Source organism: Papio anubis, chromosome 8, assembly GCF_008728515.1.
Source record: "Papio anubis isolate 15944 chromosome 8, Panubis1.0, whole genome shotgun sequence".
Lineage (NCBI taxonomy): Eukaryota > Metazoa > Chordata > Mammalia > Primates > Cercopithecidae > Papio > Papio anubis.
In genome coordinates, this window is record NC_044983.1 from 126,257,826 (window position 1) to 126,273,851 (window position 16,026).

The 16,026-nt window shown below is 36.9% G+C and overlaps 1 protein-coding gene across 3 annotated transcripts in view; it reads right to left on the minus strand.

The window, feature by feature from the left end:
* The window catches only part of ADCY8 (adenylate cyclase 8), a 265,567-nt gene that overhangs the window by 129,656 nt on the left and 119,885 nt on the right, over nucleotides 1-16,026 (minus strand). The window lies entirely within an intron of this gene.

Here is a 16,026-nt window from a genome sequence, read left to right on the forward strand (position 1 = left end):
ACTTCCATTCACAGCTTTTGTTACTTATTTTGAAAAACTTTACCAACATTTGATATATACATTGATACTGGAAACTTAGTGGGTACATGTCTGGTCATCCTCTGACTGTAAGTATGGAGGAGGCATCTTGAGAAGACAGAAGAATTTCTACCATTGGATGATTTCCTGTAGTCATGAGCATTCTTTCTTTCAGAGTATTTTGAACAATTTTAGTTTATGATTAAATGATGTCATTTATACAGAAAATCAAATGGTAGAATATAATACTTTGTAGAAGAATTACTAGAAAAACCTTCATTGCCCCCCAAATACAATGATTATCTGACCTCAAAATGCTTAAAAGAGTTGTCAGACTTAAAGTTGAGCTATTCATTTGTCTTTGACAAGAAGACAAGTGTTCCAGATTTGCTGATATTTTTGTGATAATGAGTCGCCATTAATATTCCTTCTAGCATATATTTGGAAAAAACCCACAAACTTGCTTATTTTATTTCTTCCGACTCAAGATGATGACTTAAGAATGAGCAAGAAAGTAACTGATTTTTAAAGAAATTGTTGCTCTGAAGAAAGCATTTTGAGAATGGAAGTTTGGAAATGTTTCCATCTTTTTAAGAATTTTTTTGTAAAACCAAAGTTGTTATATCATCTATCAAAATTCTTAGAGCTGCACATTTACTAACGTTTAAATATCTTCTAAATGAAGATTTCTGATGAGGTCTGAACCCATTTATAAGGGCTTAAATCCATTTATGAGCTTGGAAAAAATTTATAACATATATGTTTAGCTCTGATAGCCATTGAAGCCTGGTATAGAAATAAATCGAACTTAAAACCTGACGTTTACATTATTATATCACAAACTATTAAAAATTTTTTTTAAAAAAGAATTATGTTTAAACCCATTGCTCTCTAATAAATGGTGAAAGCAGAAAAGTCTTAATTAAATTAAATTTAATTGTAATTAATTTAAAATATTTTAAAATTGTAATTAAATTAAAATATTTAAATTAAATTAAATACTGTCATTAAATTAAAATATTTTAAAGTATTTTTATTTTCTCATTATCCTTTAAAATCCCTGTATTATGTATATTTTATGGTATATGTTTTTAAACATATGACTATAATTAATAGAATAGATAATAAATATAATTTTATTAGATATGCATATCTTCATATAATTTTATTGATAAAAATAGGGGATCAAAATATTTAAATACTACAGGTCTATAAGATGCAATGGAAAATTCCTAGTCTGACACACAAAATTCCTCATGATCTGTCCAGTGCCTTAGTTATTCCTCTCATTCCTCATGCACACATTAGACTCCAGCCATCCAAACAAGAAGTCATTGTCTGAACCTTGTGTTCCTTCTTTCCTCTCTGGGACCATGGTGCTCCCTCAGTCTGGAATGTCCATTACCTCATTCAATAGAAGAGCTTCTACTCCATCTTTTAGAGTGAAGCTTGGTGTAACTCTGGCCAGTAAGCTGCCCTGATTTCCAAGTCTGACTTATATACCTTTCCCTGTGTTCTCATTGCATCCTGGGTGAACAATAATTAGGGTGCCATGTTATAATAATCTGTCTCCCCCGAACTAATTGAGAATGGGAACTTTGAACCACTACTCTTTATATTCCAATCTTAAGATTGTACTGTAGCTGGCACTTGGTTAACACTTAGCAGGTGTTTATTGAGTACGTGGATGGGTGGATGCCTGAGTGTCCAATACTTTCTATTAATGTTCACATATATCCAAGCTTTTTGATAAAGAGTATAAGACCCTTGAAGGCATTGTTCCTGCCTGAGTCAGTCTTATATTCCTCACAGCCTGGAGCATCCTGCTTTTCATACAGTAGGACTTAAGACATGCAGTGTCCTTTTTTTAAAAAAAAGTAAATAAAGAATGAATGAATGATTCCATGTACTCAATTGAATCTTTGCAGCCTCTGTTCTTAAGTTGTAAGGTAATGCAAAGCTATTTACATAAGAAAGTAAAGTTGAATTGAGTTGAGAATATGGAAATATTGAAATAAATTAGACATTAGACGGGCAACTTGTGAACATTAGAAGAAATGCTTGTAATTAAAGGATGAGGATTTTCTTGATCTTGGTGAAGTTCCTGGTTTCTGGGTCATTGTTTTGACTTTAACTCTTAAGTTAAAAAGCAAATGGTAGTTTATATCTACTGACAATGAAAACTGTAGGAGCCATTTAAAAAAAATTTGACAAGGCAAGAGAAGAAATGGCATCCAGCCTTTGAGAGGAGCACATCAGTTTCTGATGCACTTTCCCAATGAGCTTCTGTGCAGGAGGTCATTGAGAAGGGTCATTTGTGCTATCCACAGCCATGGCCACTACTATATTATTCAAGTGTATAGTAGGATTGTCCTCCCTGCGTACTTTTTTAATTTTTAATTTTTGTGAATACATAGTAGGTACATATATTTATGGGGTACATGAGATGTTTGGATTCAGGCAGGCAATGTGAAATAATCACATCATGGAGAATGGGGTATCCATTCCTTCCAGCATTTATCCTTTGAGTTACAAACAATCCAATTACACTCTTTTAGTTGTTTTAAAATGTACAATTAAGTTATTACTGACTACAGTCTGTTGTACTATCAAATAATAGGTTTTATTTATTTTTTCTATTTTTTTTCTACCCATGAACCATCTCCACCTCCCTGCTAACCCCCCACTACCCTTCCCAGCCTCTGGTAACCATCTTTCTACTCTCTAGGTCTATGAGTTCAATTGTTTTGATTTTTAGATTCTGCACATAAGTGCAAACATGTGATGTTTGTCTGGATATTGATGTTGCTTTTGACCAATGAAATATGAGTAGAAATATGTGTCACTTCTGGGCAGAAGCTTTAAGACCATTATCAACAATACTCTTTAACATTTTTTTCTCTCCTGTATCCACCACCATGAGTCAAGGAGCTCCTGATGAAGCCTTCTTAACAGGGTCCTTGAATCAGGATAAAATGTGGTGTTATCCTGCTATCACACCCCCTCCTGTAATGAACATAAAGTGTGAATGAAAAATAAATGTTTACTGTTCGAAGTCACTGAGATTTTAGGAATGTTTGTTACTATCCTGACTGGTACAGTCATGAGTCCCAATTGATGTTTTCCTTATTACATTGTCATCACTGTAGTATGAGGGTGAATATCACAGACTTTAGTGCCGGACAGCCAAGTTCTCATCTTGTTCCATCACTTACTGGCAACATGACCTTACAGAAGTTATTTTACTTCCCTACAGATACTTTAATCTCTGCTTCGATAAAATGTTAATAATAATAACATCGTCAAGATGAGGTGAATAAACACATGTAGGGAGTTTATAACAGTGCCTGGCCTACAATAAGGACAAGTTCCTTGTCTACTATTTATGAAGGAATTGTAACCTGAGAAAATAAAATGATTTTCCCTATGACCCAGAGCTGGTAAGTAGAATTCCAGGACTAAACTGGTACTGTTGTGTTTTTAAAACCCATACTCCTTGCAACACGTGATCCTGGATACATAGTTTAAGCTGACCCTGAGTTTCAATAGTTGTAAAATAAGGCACTACCTGATTGCTTCACTCACAGAACTGTTGTGAGTGAAGGATGTAATAATGGATGTTAAAGTGCTTTGCCAGCTAATGGTGAGAGACTATTAAACAGCACATGGTGCTAATGTCATTAGGCAATTAACATTATACAGAGAACGCACTGGAGCATCTTAATGAAAAGACATTTAGATGATTTTTATTTTCCCCTACAAAACAAGAAGCATAGCAAGAAGACTTAACATTTTTTTTTTTTTTTTTTTTTTTTTCTGCATGACTTTTCTTTCTCTTTCATTTTACGTCTGGGATTTGACTTAAATAAAAGATAAGAATGAAACTATGTAAAAGTAATTAATAATTTACAGACATTGATCCTCATTAGTAAGGCTACCCCGTGGTTGCAAAGAACCACAAACACACACAATGTATTTCAAGATCAGTTCTTGAGGGGAGGATCTCGGAGCATTCTTGAAGCTAAAATGGAGGCAATTCTACTCCTAGCGACAAGTCTTGTTCAGTCCTTCCGGAGCAGAGCCCCAGGGATGTTTTGCTGTGCCTAATCAGTCACAAATTAAGAGAAAAGGGCTATAGGTGACATCTGCACCTTCTCTTTCTTCTCTAGACACTCGGGTTCTGGAGGGCAGGGATGCCACCTTCCATTCCCACTTGGCACAAAGCTTAGCACACAGACATAGTTAGTGCTGAAAATTATTTATCAAGTTAATGGAGAAAGCTCAATGGCTTTCTGGTTTCACAGGCCTGTGGCTGTCCCAGGGTGGATCTAAGAGTCCCACAGAAACAACTGGGTTGCCTTAGGACCTGCTAGTTGGGGGAGGGGACGACCCTCTAAACCTCCTCCTTTCAAATAGAGTAAATTCACTCCCTGTTCTTCATGGTGAGATTCCATCCAAAATTTCTTTTAAATAAAAAATACATGTAATTGTCATTATTATTTTTGCTCACCTCTATCTAGCTGGGGAAAAATCATGCAAAAATTAACAAACCAAAGATTGACAACATTATTTATTTTAACCGAACTATTGAGGAAGCATGTTACAATTGTAAGGTAAAAAATGAAGAGCATTAGATTTTTTTTTTTAATTTAAATGCTTCAAAGGGTTCTTTTTAGACAATGAATCTATAGAAGTTGCTAGAGGACGCATAATCCAGTAGCAATCATTGACCTATACATTAGACAGGAATTCCAATGCTGTAGGGGCTGGAGCAAATAACACATATTTCCCCAGCAATAGCACACAGTCATAGAACCTGCATTAAAGCAGGCCTGGATCTGACATCACACTTCTCCATTTACTGCTTGCGGATGTCAGGCTAGTTGCTCTAGTCTCAGTGTCTCCGTCTTCCCAGGTGCAATGGGGAAGAGAATTGGTCCTCTGTAGAAGTGTTAGGATGGTTCATAAAATAATGTATGTAAAACACTCAGCCTGGTGGATACTCAATACTCAAAAATAGTACCTAGTAGTAATTTTTGGAAGTAATACCATTTTTCAATTGCACAGATTGAATCAGACCAATACAAAATGATGAATTGATCACTCTACCTACCCTTTTCTGCTAAAACTCTGCCTATATCAACTTTAATCACACAGACATAGCTTCAACCAACCCATCAGCGGGGCAGTTCTCAGGCATAAATGGGTCTAAACAGAGTGAACACTGGTTACAATTTAGGCAGAATTGATTGGGCCCCGGTTACCTGGAAAAAACGGTGCCCTTGAACATTCCAGAACAAAGGAAAGGCAAGAGAGTTAGTTATGGAGGTCAACTATGTTCATTGCCCAGGGCATTTTGTACAGACGTGGAATCATCTTCATAACAAACCTGGGTATCACTATGAGAACCATTTTTACAAATGAGAGAACTGAGAGTCATGAGAGGTATATTGCTTTCAGTCACACAGTTATTGATGGACTAGTTAGGATTTCACCCCGGGTGTATGAGCCTGAACCCACTGGTCCATTTCTCCTTCCCTGCATGGCTTCTTTGAAGGGAAATACAGAAGGAAGTATGTGAACTACTGGGGTCTGAGCTGACTCAGCCCAATACATGGACACAGTCTCTACAGATTAATCTCCAAAGCCTCCCTTCTTACAGATCTGAGTTTGCTGAGGGTACTTCAGGAGTCATTGTGGGGTAGGGACTGCCAGTGTGGTGGCCATGGAGCCCAACTTTGCCTTCAACCCTGATCCATTCTATTGCCTCTGCTGGACTGTAGTATCAGCCTGCCTTATGAAACATAGGGTCCATCCACTTCTTAACATGTGAAAGCCACCAAGCTTACCCTGACATGAAATCACTTTGTGATTTCACAAAGTGCTTCCCAATTCATATTCTCATTTTGATAGCCACAGTGACTCTGAAAGGTAGATGCTGATCAATATTATAAATTTTGATTTTACAGATGAGTGAACTGAGGCTCTGACAGGATTAAGATATGGTTGTTAACTCTCCTGCGCCAGGCCTTTTACCTTAATAAGCTAATTTCATCCTGCATTCAAAACCCCAAACATTCTGGGTTGGGGACATAGTTTCTTTTAAATACAACTGGAATGTTTTTTGGAGTTATTACAATTTTCAGATACATAGGGTAATACTCAGGGATAAACATTCTTATGATTCTCTGATTTTGCGTGGGTCTTAATCAACTCAGGCTGCCATAACAAAATTTACAGACTGGATGGCATAAACAAGAGGAATGTATTTCTCACAATTCTGGAGGCTGGGAAGTCTGAGATTACAGTGCTAGCAGGATCAGGTTCTGGTGAGGGCCGTCTTCCTGGCTTGCAGATGGATGCCTTCCTGTTGTGCCCCCACAAGGTGGAGAGAGCGAGCCAGCAAGCTCTCTAGGGTCTCTTCTAATAAGGGCACTAAGCCTAATTTAAACCTAATTAGCTCCCAAAAGCCTCATCTCCAGATACTGTTTTATTTGTGGTTAGGGCTTCAACACAGGAATTTTTGGGGGGATAAAATTCAGCCCATAGCAGTGTGATTTATTAAATGAGGGAGTAAAGCCTATTTTTTAAAAAAACCATATTATGAAATATCTTTTAAGAGATCATTCCCATTTTAATTAATTTAAAAATTATTTGATATGTTTTGTTTCTTGTCAGTAAAAATAAACATAATGTTAGAGCTAAAAGACACCGTGATCCAAGGATGCTCATGGAATACGGCTCCACCACAGCTGGGGCTCCCGGTATCTCAAAGGGAAAATCAGCTGTGGTCACACTAGACTCCTCTGCCCACAAACCTCTAAGAGCTCTGCCACTTCTCCAATGAAGTGAAAGTGTTGTTAGTATAATTATGTTGGTGCAAAAGTAATTGTGTTTCTTTGCCATTAATACATTTTGATAGTCACCCTGACTCATCTCCACATATTCTAACTCTGTGCTTTTGCAGACGTTATTGCCTAAGGGAGGGAGCAACACTGCGATGGTTAATTTTATGTGTCAATTTGGTTAGGCCTTTGTATCCAGATATTTGGTCAAACGCCAGGCTAGATGTTGCTGGGAAAGTGTTTTTTAGGTGAGATGAACACTGAAGTCAGTATACTGAGTAAATCAGATTACCCTCCAAAATGTGCCTGGGCCTCACACAGTCAGTTGAAGACCTTAAGTGAAAAATTACTGCTGTTCCCCAAGGAAGATGAAATTCTGAATCCAGCCCGCTTTTGGACTTGAGCTACAGTAATAACTCTTCCCTGGATCTCCAGCCTGCTGGCCCGCTCTGCAGATTTTAGACTTCACTAGCCTCCACAATTTTGTGAAGCAATTTCTTAAAACAAATTTTTATAGGTGATACATACCCCGTTGGTTCTGTTTCTCCAGAGAACCCTAACACAAACACCTTCCTGTCATCTCTACCTGTCAAAGCTTCTTTTCTTTTTTGAAATAACATTTTCTTTTTTAGTTATATTAGTTATACATGATTATTCCTAAATATTAAAAAATATAGTAAAGAATAAAGAAGAAAATTAAAACTACTTAATTTCATCACAGAGCTTTATGTCCTTTCTTTTTATAAAAATAGATTTATTAAAAAGTGGAGGTTCCCATTCCAGCAGGGGTAGCTAAAAATAAATAAAAAATTTAAAAAGCTGAAGTTGGCTTAAACATGTGTGCATGTGTATATGTGTGTATTCTACCATGTATACTTTAAATGCATGGGCATTTTTTATGCCATTGAATATTAATGTAAACCATGATGTTTAATGGTTACCCATTTTTCTTTTTTTCTTTCTTTTCTTTCTTCTTTCTCTCTCTCCTTTCTTTCTTTCTCTCTTTCTCTCTCTCTTTCTCTTTCCCTCCCTCCCTCCCTCCTTCGCTCCCTCCCTCCTTCCCTTCCTTCCTTCCTTCCTTCCTTTTTTTTTTTTTTTTTGATAGAGTTTTGCTCTTGTTGTCCCAGCTGGGGTACAATGGCAGTATCCTGGCTTACTGCAACATCCGACTCCTGGTTCAAGCGATTCTCCTGCCTCAGCCTCCCTAGTCGCTGGGATTACAGGCATGCAAACCACCATGCCCGGCTAATTTTGTATTTTTAGTAGAGACGGGGTTTCTCCATCTTGGTCAGGCTGGTCTCGGACTCCCGACCTCAGGTGATCTGCCTGCATTGGACTCCCAAAGTGCTGGGATTACAGGTGTGAGCCACTGCACCCGGTCATTACCAATTTTTCTATTTTTTTACATATGCCAGAATTTATATAATCATTTCCATACCTTTGACCATTTATGGCATCAGATGGTGCTGTGGTTTGAATATGTCCCACAAATTTCATGTACTAGAAAGTCTCCAAGTGGCAGTATTGAAAATAGTTCACAGAATAATGGATTCATGGGTTAATGGATTAGTGGGTTATCACGGCAGTGGAAGTGGTAGCTTAATAAGGAGAGGAAGAGGCTTGAGCCAGCACATTAGCTCACTCAACCCCTCATCATAAGATGCCCTGTGCCCCCTTGCGATTTCACAGCGAGTTTCGACAAGCAAGAAGTCTCACCAGATGTGGTCCCTCAGCCTTGGACTTCTCAGCCTCTAGAACTATAAGAAATAAATTCCTTTTCTTTATACATAGTCTGTTTCAAATATTCTGTCAGTAAGCAACAGAAAATGGGCTAATACACATGAACATGGTCAGAGCCTTTGCTATCTCACTTACAAGCTTGTGTCATTGGTCAGAAGATGTTTTTATTCTACCGGAGCTTGAGTTTCATTTGGAAGTTGTTCTTCACAGGGTGTTGGTATTTGTGAAGTAATTCAGGTAGATGATTTAGTATAGTGCCTGGCACATGGTGAACATTCTATCAATATTAGTTTATCAACAATTATCTCTAGATATATTCAAGTTTCATTACTACAAATAATTTTGCAAAAAATAAAAATTTCTGTCCATGTACTGAACATCACTCTAATTGAAGCAGGCTTATGAATACTGAATTTAATGGTATTTTGGAACAGAGTGAGACAAGGGACTTTTGGGGGAAATAAAGAAACAAAGAGAGAGAGAAAGAAAAGAGGAAGAAGAAGTGAGGAAGGGAAGAAAGGAATAGACAGAACAAAAGAGAAAACAATAAAATGTAAGAAAGAGAGAAATAAAAGAAAGGGAGGCTGGGAAGCAGGGTTAGCCACTCTTGCCTTTAGTAAAAACAATATAATTTCTATTTTTCATTTCTTGTCCTGCCATATTACTTGGCAGGGTGACCCTGCCACAAGGATTAAGACCTTTGCTCTAATTAACTGTTGGGGACAAGCCTGTTACTACTTGGCATTCTGCTGTCATTCCTATGACTTTTTTAGCAATTGCACTGAAAAGACCAAACTCTGCAATTTTCATTAAGATTAATCAAGAACAACTTTTGTAGATCATTAATAAACATTGCATATGACAGAGCCCAATGTCAGCCCTAGCATCTTCCCAATGATCAGGACTCCCCAGAATAGACATAGGATATGTGAAGAGAAGCCACCTGGAGCCACTTTTCAATCTATGTAATAGAAACTATGATATAAGCCTATTTTAATTAATTTAATTTTATGAACAGACATGCATGAGATGATATTAAGTGTTTCATTGGAAATAAAATTACATTCAATCTCTTTTTTGCCATTCATCTAGCTAATATCATGTTTCTAAAATTAACTATTTTTGGTCGATTGAATTTACTATGAGGCTCTTTTGATTAGGGCTTATTATCTTGTTATTCTCAGATGTTTATTGACTGACTTTTTTCCTCTTTCAGTATCAGTTCTGCTAAAGTATTAGGAATGTACCAATGTATGTAGGATCTCCTAAACTATATGTTGATCCTTTGGTTATTGATGGCAAATTTCAGGCATCAGAAGCAATCATGCAAATCTGGAGTTGGGAGGTGGGCTACCATGATGACTAAGATAGATGGCTTTGAAGTCAGATGATTCCAGAATTGGTGCCCTTGTGCTGCCACTGACTAGTCGTGTGATCTAGATAGAGGTAATTATACAACCTCTGTTAGCTTGTACGGCAGAGGCACCTGACAGTCTTAACTGAAGCATAGCCTGAGGGTGACCCTATGGTCTAAGAAGAGCGTTAGTTTGGAGTTCCAAGCTAAGGAATCTGAGAGTGGCCAACATGGAGATCCACCGCTTATCCATGAAGAACAGCCAAACCTCTGGCTCATTGCCCTGGCACACAGGCTGTAAGGGGACTGAGGCCCTTTGCTTTGGATGAAATGGGGATTGCTAGGTAGAGAGCACTAAGTAAAAATGCTGTATAAACAGCATGCTTTTTACAAATGGCAGTTGTCTTTTTGTGCAGGGTGCCACCACTGGACCACCCCATATGTAATTTCCTCCAATAAACCCTATGTCTCATTTGCTGTCTCTAGGTCTCATCTTCAGCCTGAGACACAGTACCATCCCTGCTGGAGGCAATAGGGGTCCAGCACTACATAGCTCCAATTTTCTCATTGGTAAAGTAGGAGCCAACTTTCAGATCTTCCATTCGTTAGGACAAACCTGTCTAGCTATATTGTTTGTTGTTTGCATCCATTCTCATTGTTGCTCTAAACTAGTCTGATTTGTCCATGCTGCAGACATACTTAGTTCTTCAGTAATTGGCCTATCACCCCTGCCTATCTTCTGGAATTTTTATGAGGACTTAATGAGCCAAAGCATGCAAGACATTTATCTCAGTATTTGGGATATAGCGAGTGTTTAAGAAACTCAAGCGGCCGGGCACGGTGGCTCACGCCTGTAATCCCAGCACTTTGGGAGGCTGAGGCAGGCGGATCATGAGTTCAGGAGATCAAAACACGGTGAAACCCCATCTCTACTAAAAATACAAAACAAAACAAAACAAAAGCCAGGTGTGGTGGCATGCGCCTGTAGTCTCAGCTACTGGGGAGGCTGAGGCAGGAGAATCGCTTGAATCCGAGAGGTGGGGGTTGCAGTGAGCCGAGATCACACCACTGCATTCCAGCCTGGGTGAACAGAGTGAGACTCTGTCTCAAAAACAACAACAACAACAACAACAACAAAACCAAAACAAAACAAAAAGAAATTTAAGCTGCCATCATTATTTTATGAGCATAGAATAGAAGCCATGGTAAAACAATAGGTTTCTGTAACTCAACTGCATCAAATTTTCCAGTATCCAAACTCAGCCTCCCTTGCAAGATTCTATTAAAAATATTTCCATAGTGATAACAGGCATGCTACCTATTTGAATTTTCCTATTTGAAGTTGGGATCTTATTATCCTCATTTTGCAGAAGAGGCCATGGAGGCTATAAGTTAAGTCACCCACCCATCATTACAGACCTAATTACAGGAAGAGGCAGGAAACAGGGTAGGTCTGTTGCTGCCTGTCAAGGGCTCCCCAACCCATCCCATTCACTCAGCATATTTTCTATGTCACCTTACAGTACGATAGGCACTCTTTCAGGGAAACTTTGTCACGATCACATCCAGCAATGAATTATAATTTTAATAAAATGGAATCCTGACTGAAATTCTTGGAGTAGTCAGTTGAAAAATAAGTTTAATGTCATGATAAATGTTTGCTTTAATTAAAATTTGTATGTCACATATTGTCTGTTGGGTGACTCTTGGAACTCAGCTTTGATGTGTTATCATCCCTTCCTTTCTATTTCACAGCTGCTGCTCTATTTCAGGTCCTTACTCCTCTCCCCTGGTTTAGTATGAGAATATCCCCAAACCAGTTTCCTTCCTCTTGGCCTCTGCTTCCTCCATTCCAGTGTCAATGGGAGAGAGAGTTATCCCTTTCCACAGTCGTCTTCCTGACATCCAGATCTGACCATGTCACTTCCCTACTTTAAGAGTCAGTGACTTTTCATTGCCTGAGGGATAAAGCCCCAGCATATCTTACCCTAACCCTATTGTTTTCATTTAGAATTGTGATAATTACCAAGATCAGATTCAACACTTAACACACACATACAAACACATATAAACACATATATACCACACATGTACATACATTTACACATACATACACATGTACACACATACATTCATGCACACATACATGTGGCTTTTGCCATTCTTAATAGCTAGCATGACTCATTGTTCAAGCCTTTGTTTCCAGGAAAAAAAATACACTTTGGTTCTTGGTTAAAAAGGCTACTGTGCAAACAGCTCAGTAAAAGGCAAATGACGGGGAAAAAGCTTCCCCTCATACTTGTACTTTTGATTGTCTTGACTCTTGCCCACTTTGCATTTAAAAAATTATTTTTTATTTTATTTTTTGTACATTCACAGATAAAATTGTATATATTCATTGCATACAACATGAAGATTCGAAGCATATATACATTGCGGAATGACTCAATCTAGCTAATTAACACATGTATTACCTCACAGTTATCATTTTTATGGGGAGAACACATGACATCCAATCTCTTACCATTTTTCAAGAATAAAATATATTGTCAACTATAGTCACCAAGCTGTGTAATAGGTCTTTTGAGTTTATTTCTCCTATCTAATTGAAATTTTGTATCTTTTGATTAACGTCTCCTCAACCACACTCCAACTACCCCAGCCCCTGATAACCACCATCTCTACTTCTATGGGATAGCTTTTATAGCTTCCACACAGGAGTGAGATCATGAAGTATTTATCTATCTGTGCTTAGCTTATTTCTCTTAACATAATGTCCATATTCATCTATTTTATTGAAAATGCCAGGATTTCCTTCTTTATGGTGTGATAATATTCCATTACGTATATATACACCACATTTTTCTTTATCCATTCATCCATCGATGGGCATTCAGGTTGATTACATATGCTGCAATAAACATGAGAGTACAGACATTTCTTCAACATACAGATTTCATTTCCTTTGGATAGTTACTTAGTAGTGGAATTATTAGATCATATGGTAGTTCTATTTTTTAAGTTTCTGAAGAACTGCCACTGTTTTAAATAATGACTGTATTAATTTACATTTCCACCAGCAGTGTTCAAAGTTTCCTTTCCACCACTTCCTGGCCAATACTTGTTATCTCTTGACTTTTTGATAGCAGTTATTCTAATAGGTATGAGTTGATATCTCATTGTGGGTTTTATTTGCATTTCCCTGATGATTAGTGATGTTTAGCTTTTTAAAAAATATAGCTGTTGGCTTGTATGTCTTCTTTTGAGAAAGGTGTATTCAGGTCCTTTGCCCATTTTAAACTCAGGTTATTGATTTTCTTGCTATTGAGTTGTTGGAATTTCTTAGATATTTTGGATTTTTAACGTTTTATCAGGAGTATAGTTTATAAGTATTTTTTCCCATTCTGTAGATTATGTTCACTACCTTAATTGTTTCTTTTGTTATTCAGAAGCTTTTTAGTTTGATGTAATCCCATTTGTCTATTTTTGCAACTCTTGTAAATAAAATCTTGACCTTTTTTTTCAGATAGTTTGCTGTTAGTATATAGAAATGCTACTTATTTTTGTATGTTGATTTTATATCCTGCAACTTTACTAAATTTGTTTAATTCTAACTTTTTTTTTTTGGAGTTTTTAGGGTTTTCTCTATATAAAATCATGTCATCTGCAAAGAGAGACAATTTAACTTGTTCCTTTCCAACTTAGATGCCTTTTAATTCTTTCTCTTGTTTAACTGCTCTAAGTAGGACCTCCAGTATCTATGTTGAATAGAAGTGGCAAGAGTGGACATCCTTGTCTTTTTTCAGATCTTAGAGGAAAATATTGCAACTTTTTATTGTTTAAAAATTTTGTTTTAATGACAGGGTCTGCTCTGTTGCCTAGGCTGGTGTGCAGTGGCACGATCATAACTCACTGCAGCCTCAAACTCCTGGTCTCAAGGGCTCCTCCCACCTCAGCCCTCTGAGTAGTTAGGGGATTACAAGTGCCACTATGTCCAGCTTAGGGGAGGTCAATTTGAAGAACTGAAGCAGTCACCTGTGGCTGCCAAAGAGAATACAGTGGTGCTAACACAGCAACCTCAAATTCCTAGGCTCAAGTGATCTTCCCTCCTAAGTCTCCCAAGTAGCTAGGACTACAGGCATGTGCAACCACACCCACATAATTTTTAAATATTTTGTGGAAATGAAGTCTTTCTATTATTGCTCAGCTTAGTCTCATACTCCTGACCTCAAGCTATCCTCCCACCTTGGCCTCACAATATGCTGGGATTATAGGTGTGAGCTGCTGCACTTGGCCTAACTTTTTCTTATTGAGTATGATATTAGCCCTGGGTTTGTCATATACATGGCCTTTATTATTTTTAGGTACATTCTTTCTATACCTAATTTATTGAGAATTTTCATCATGAAAGGATATTGAATTTTGTCAAATGCTTTTTCTGCATCTATTGAAATGATCATGCGGTTTTGTCCATTATTCTGTCATTGTGGCGTATCACATTTATTGATCTATGTATGTTGAACCATCCATGCATCCTGGGATGAATCCTACTTGAGCATGGTGAATGATCCCTTTAATGTGCTGTTGAATTTGGTTTTCTAGAATTTTATTGCATATTTTTGTTCATCAGGAATAAAATCAGGAATATTTTTGTAATTAATCAGGAATATTCTATAATTTTCTTTTTTGTAGTGTCTTTGTCTGGCTTTGGTTTCTGGATGATACTAGCCTCATAAAATGAGTGTGGAAATATTTTTTCCTCTTCAATTTTTTGGAAGAGTTTGAAGAGAATTGATATTCTTATTTAAATTTTGATAGAATTCACAGTGAAACCATCAGGTCCTGAGCCTTTTTTAGATGAGACACTTTATATTACTGATTCAATCTCCTTACTTGCTGTGGGCCTATTGAGATTTTCTATTTCTTCATAATTCAGTTCTGGTAGATTATATGCATCAAATGAATTTATTCATTTTATTTTATTTGCTTTTTCTTATTTAGTCCAGCGATAGGTCTTTCAATTTTATCGTTTCAAAAACATTCAACTCTTGGTTTTGTTTATTTTTTCTATTTTTTTTTCTAGTCTTTATCTATTTCTGTCCTGATTTTTATTATTTTCTTTCTTCTACTAACTTTGGACTTAGTTTGTTCTTGTTTTTCTAGTCCCTTGAGGTGCAATGTTAGGTTGCTTATTTGAGATCCTCTTTTTTGATGCAGGTGTTTATTACTGTAAACTTCCCTTATATAACTGCCTTTGCTGTATCCCATAAGTTTGTTATGTTGTTTTCCAATTTTGTCTCAAGAAATTTTAAAATTTTCCTTTAAGTTCCTTCATTGACCCATTGGTTGTCCAGGAGCATGTTGTTCAATTTCAATGTATTTGTGAATTTTGTGAAGTTCCTCCTGTTATTGATTTCTAGTTTTATACCCTTGTGGTCAGAAAAGATACTTTATATGATTTGAATCTTCTTAAATTTGTCAAGATTTGTTTTATGTCCTAAAGTATGACCTATCCTGGATAATCTTTCATGAGCAGTTGAGAATAATGTATATTCTGCAGCTATTGAGTGAAATGTTCCATATATGTCTATTAGGTCCACGTATTTGAGAGCATAGCGTAAGTCTGATGTTTCTTTATTGATTTCCTGTATGGATAATCTGTGTACTGCTGAAACTGGCATGTTGAAGTCCTCTACTATAATTATATTATGGTATTATCTTTCCCTTCATATCTATTAATATTTGCCTTGTATTTTTAGGTGCTTTGATGTTGGGTGCAGATATATTCACGATTGTTATATCCACTTGCTGAATCATCAAAGTCTATTTTATCTTGCATAAGTATAGGTATTCCTGTACTCTTTTGTTTTTTATTTGCATGTAATACCTTTGCTATCCTTCACTTTCAATCTATGTGTGTCCTTGTAGGTAAAGTGAGCCTTTGTAAGCAGCATATAGCTGAGTCTTGTTTTTCATTCATTCAGGCACCCTACGGTTTTTGATTCTAGAATTTAATGCATTTACATTACAGGTAGAGACTTACTACTGCCATCTTGTTAATTGTTTCTA